The sequence below is a fragment of the Solanum verrucosum genome, unplaced genomic scaffold, assembly GCF_900185275.1.
Source record: "Solanum verrucosum unplaced genomic scaffold, falcon-dt-bn FXZP01000180.1, whole genome shotgun sequence".
Classification (NCBI taxonomy): Eukaryota; Viridiplantae; Streptophyta; class Magnoliopsida; order Solanales; family Solanaceae; genus Solanum; species Solanum verrucosum.
In genome coordinates this window covers 2,058,968-2,064,967 of record NW_026020402.1, presented here as the reverse complement: position 1 = coordinate 2,064,967, position 6,000 = coordinate 2,058,968, and positions in this window count along the sequence as shown.

Here is a 6,000-nt window from a genome sequence, read left to right as displayed (position 1 = left end):
AACTTCTTGAAAATCTTAAAATTTTAATTTATCCACTTTATTATTAATAGGGATAAACTCATTATATCAATCATTGTTTTCTTAATAGGTGTGTCAATTCAAAAAGCACATCCACTAAACTATCAATTTATTCTTTTTTAATTTAATATACCTAAATTATTTGCAGCCTGGAAAGCATAACGAAATTATTGTTGTACATCTTGTATTCCTAAGATACTTGGAACAAAACTTTGAAGAACTTGGTAAGACACAATAAAGTTTAAGAACATTTTCACAACTAGAAAATTAAAACTAGTAGAGAAACTAGAATCAGAAACAAATTAGATAAAATATACAAAATATTATTATTTTTTCTTAAAGAAGAATTGTTGTCAATCTGTGTTTAAAGAATCTTACTGATTCCAACGAACTTTGCAGAAACACGAAGTTACCAAAGTTTAATGAACCAGTGAAGAACAGAAGAACATAAATTAATTCACAAATCTAAAATCTGTAACACATACCAGAATCTGGAAAAATAGAAAGAAGATCAAGCCCACTGAATGCACAATGTCCCCTTAAGGAAATTATTCCCCTCTAGTATCCGAGGTTTGATTTGGAATATGTCCTCCCAGGATAGAATGATCTCATTCACCAGTGTATTGATACCCAAAACGCTGGTGTCAGCGAGCCACTCAACGGCAGTAAAGTACACTTAGAATACTAGATTTAGTAGTAGAAGAAGAAGTTCAGAAAATCCGTCAATTTATAGAAAACAAAGGGTAGTGTGAAAAGGTTCTTATTGTGCCTTACCGGAAAGGTCACAAACCATTGGAAAAGTCACAATCTTTCGGAAGGTCACCACCTTTCATAAAAGTCACAACTTTTCATAAAAGTCGCAACTTTTCATAAAAGTCACAACTCATCATAAAAGTCGCAATTTTTCATCAAAGTCACAACTCTTCATAAAAGTCGCAACTCTTCATTTTCCATTCACACCTTTTAAAAACCCAACAATTATTACTTACAAATTTTAAAAAAACATACTTAAACTATTACTCATAATTGAATGCCTTGATCATGTGTGAGAAAGATTAAGAACTTTGCTAGAAAAATAGGATATTTTTAAAATAAGAAATCAAATAAATTAATTAAAATTAATAATTTCACTTTCATTAGATGAAAATGATGTATTTGAGCCATTTTTGTGATGGTAGCATATGTGAGTCCCTTTTGTTACGATAAGGTTATATGTGAGCGACAAGAGGTATATCAACTATAAATTTTTTTGATTACACATTAGGTGTCCGATGTTCAATATCTACTTTGAAGTCCGAATAAATTCAAAACCTTTAATTATTATCTCGATCTATATTAAATAGCACCACCATACTTTGAAGTTTGAATAAATTCAAAACCTTTAATTATTATCTCGATCTATAATTAAATAGCACCATCACTCGTTTAAAAAGTTATTACATATATCCCTCGACAATTAATTGGGTAGTAGCTCTTGGTTATTCCTTTTTTTGTTTGGTTAAAAGATTGTTATTGGTAATGAACTATTAAAGAAAATATGTGTGGCTCTAACAAATTCATAAATTTGCGAGGAACATACTTTGTACAATAAAGATTTATATGTTGGTGAAGCGACAAAATAAAGATTTGATTTAAAGAATGTCTAGTCTAAAAATTCCTAATTTTATTTATCTCATAAGGAAAAATATTAAGTATTGAAATGAAATAGAGTTGAGAAATTTTTTATAGGGAGTACTATTTCCATATGGATTCTACCTGGTGTGACTCTCGATTAGCCAGGCTCCAATTGGATACACCAAATTGTGTTCTATAGATACTTCAGCAAGGTATAGGCGGCACTAATAACGTGGATAAGACGTCGTATCATCACAAAGCTCATAGTAATAGACTAATAGTTGTCGATTAGAGAAATTCTCCGTAACGTAAAATATTTTTATTTTAATTTATATATAAGAATTAAAAAAATACGGCAGAACAAATACAGATAATTAATCATGTGACATGTCATATAATTGAACTTCCACATTACAAGAATAAAATTTTGATCACTTTTCTATAAATACCACAAGTCAACGCCGTATGGGTGTACAAAATCAAATCAAACTGTAAATTGAGTCAAATTGGAAAAAAAATTAGATTAGTGGTTTGGTTTGACTTGGTTTGGTATTGGAAAAAAAACCCTACTATATTTGGGTTGGTTTGGTTTCAACTAAAAAAAATCAACCCGAGACCAAACTAACCCGACATTATATATATAATTTAAAATTTTTATTTTATAGGTAAAAATATTTACTTTGATATAATTTTTAAATATTTCTTATACTTTTTCATAGTTTTTATCTTTTAATATATCATTTCAAGTTTGAAAGTTAGAATTCTTAACGGTCCAATAAAGATTATAGTCCATAGATGTTGATAATTATAATAAAACTTAAATCTAAATCTAAATCAAATTAATACTAATGCAAAAAAGAAAATCAATTCAACACTAAGAATGACAATAATATTGAATATTTGTTCTTTAGTTTTACATAGGTTTAGACAATTAAAATACATAATCTAATTTTAATTTCCTTTAATATTTAGTCATGTAACTAATACTTATTAAACTTATTTTTGCATGATTTAGTACTTTTAAGTTGTGATCATTTTCATTATGACTTATTAATTTGCAATATTTGTTTTACGCGATTTCATTATTATTTTTTTGTTGGATATTTTAGTGTCATTAATCATATCATATTTTGTCTTATTTTCTTAAGAAACACTTTAGATAGTTATATTTTGGTAGGACTAAAGAAATATTTGAAGTACAAGTATGTTTGTATGAATACTTTATTGGAAAAACTCGAAAATCCTAAAAACCCGAAAAAACCCAAATTTTATTGGTTTGGTTTATAATTCAAAAATCCAACACAAATGATTTGGTTTGATATTTGAAAACTCGAACCAACCCGGCCATGTACACCCCTAAGTCAATGGCTAATATCCTATAAAAAAGTATTTGTGCTAATTAAGTGATAAATAAAGGTAAAAATGTAAATATTCAATTAATAATAGGATAAAGTTATTGGTAATAAAAAATTTAGGGATAATTTCAGAGAGCTCCCTTCAGGTTTCATTCTATAACACTCATTTTATTTGTGGTTTATGATGTTAAGTCTACCTCTCTTATTTTGATTTTTTTTAAACCATTTTTTAAGCATATTTAAAATATATATAAATCAATTATGACTTAACAAATTCACCCTTCTTTATATTTATTTCTTCATATTAATGCACATTATCAAAAACATAATTTATTTAATAAATACTTTAAATTTAAACCAACACATATAAACACTCTCAAAACTTATGCATAGCTAAAAAAAAAAAAGTGTACCTAATTAGAAAGTAAATCAGTAGCAACTAAATCGAAAAGCTTCGTGTCGATAGGCATTTCGAAAGTCGAACCACTAAAAACGAAATTGAAAGCTGAAAATTTTAATTTGTTATGATCTTTTGAGGTAGGAATTGAAATTTACATTACATACTGAATAGAAAAATGTTTTGGTGGAAAACTTTAAAATTTACATACTGATTTTCTTAGCTATTGATTAGTTTCATGATTTGGAAGAACAATGAAGGGAACTTGAATCTGAGTTAAAAATTAAAAAGAAAATCCATTTAAGGGCAATGAGCCAATAACCTAGATCTGAAACATTTTGTTGAAAAACTTGGAGGGACATGAGAGACGACGAATGTGAAGAATGATCGAGAAGCCTGTTTGTTTAATTTATCCTTGCATATTACTATTGATTAATTGTCCCCAACTTTTGTTGTAGTGATTTATAACTACAAACTTAAAAGCTTTAAGTAGAGCTAGAAAAATGGAGTATTTTACTCAATATATTGGTGAGTGAAAGTGAAAAAAAGAAGCATTGAGCCAATACAACGCTCTTATCCATTCGATAATTTTCAATCATACCAAACCAATCAATATCTTATTGATTGTTGGCTCATTACCTCTCCAGACTGTTTTCAAATAAAGTTTGAGTTTCATACCTAAACTATTTAGTTTGAGAAACACACCTCTCTTTATACCACTCTCATCATGGTGTGTGTAATACACTCTCTCTTTAATTTTAAAAAATTGTCACACCACACTCTGAAAGAGGCTCCTCTCCAGTAATGATCTCTCTAGTTTCCCCCAGTGCTATTTCATATAGTTGACACGTGTCAATTTAATTTTTAATGGACCAGATTAATTTTCTTGATCAAATATCATTAACCATGATTATTTGTAATTCTCTCTCCTCTCATTCCTTTCTCAATCAGCAAATAAACACCTCTTCCCCTTCCAAAACTCTCTGAAAAACAGAGCAATCAAACAATTGAAATCAATATTTTAATGTTTTTACATTTACATATGAACAACTAGGGAGAGTCTCAAAAGAGAAAGACTAAAATGGAGTGATTAGCCCCAATTAAAGATTACAGTTATAAATACCACAAGAAAAGAAAACCCAAAAAATAAATGGAGAATTTCACCAGAAAAAAAAAAGTATTTGAAAAAATATTTTCCTACCCATTTTTCGTGCCCTTTCCAGATCCTTTAGTTGGCTTTTGCAGAATCTCCAAATTGAAAAAATTGATGGTGTGAAGAAGATGACATAGTTTTGTGGATCACCATTGTGATCGAACCAAGCTTCAAAGAAGTAGTCTCATAAGTTGGATTTTTTAAATTTTATAACCCAAGTTCTTCCTTTGAATTTTGTCTTCTTTTATCACGGTGTGAAAATAATGGAAAGAAAAAACGACTTGTTGTTAACAAAGCAAATTCTTTGCTAATTGAGAAAATGTTTGTTGCAGAATAAATTGAGAAAGAAAGAGATGAGAGAGGAGAGAGAAAGAGAAATAGTAATAACCATGGTTAATGATATTTGACCATGGTTTAAAGGCTGCTTTATTTAAATAAATACGAACCATTAGATTTTAAAATTGACAGATGTCATTAAATTAAATATGCACTGGACCAACTGGAGAGATTAGTGTACTGGAGAGGAGCCTCTTCCCCACACTCCATATGGACAAAACATTCAACCTTGACAAAAAATAAATAAATTATTAGTATCAGTTAAAATTTAAAATTTAAAAATTATTATCCAAAAATTAATATTTCTTTTATAAAATAAAACATAAAATGTTTTTCTTACCCCATTCCATCACTTCCTCTCACCCCCCCCCCCCCACCCCGACCATTTTTCGTTTTTTTTTTTTTTTGTTTAAATTTCTTTTATAAAAGTATTTAATTTTTTTACTTCATCTCCTCCACCCCCCCCCCCCCCCAAAATACTAATTTAGATATTATTTTATTTTTAAAAAATAATAATTCTACCCACCCCACCTAACTCTCCGCTTCCAATTTTTTTCTCCTTTTATGTTAGATATATACATATCAAAAATATTTTTTACTTGCTGCCGCAAGACTTTTTTAAATTTTTTATTTATTTATGTTATATTCGGTACACTAGTAGAAAATTTTTTTCTAAAAATATATGTACGTACATATCTAACACAAAATGAAAAAAATGTAAAAAAAAAAAAATTAGGATCGGAGGGTTAAATAGGACGGAGTAGAATTTTTATTTTTAAAAAAATAAATAATATCAATTTTTTTGGCGGGGGAGGGGGAATGAGTGGATGGTTTTTTTTGGGAAGGGGGCGGGAGGGTGAAGTATGAATTTTTTTAAAATATTTTATAAAAGAATTTTTTCTTAAAAAGGATGGGGGATTGTCGGGGGAGGTGGGTACGTGGAGGAGGTGGTGAAGTGGGGTAAGAAAAGTAATTTAAATTTTATTTTTTAAAAAAATATTTTTTTATGGATAGTAATATTTTAATCTTTAATTTTTAATTAATATTAATAGTTTATTATTTAATTTTTGTCAAAGTTGAATATTTTATCCTTGTGAATGTCATGTGTCAAGGTTTTTCAAATAAAA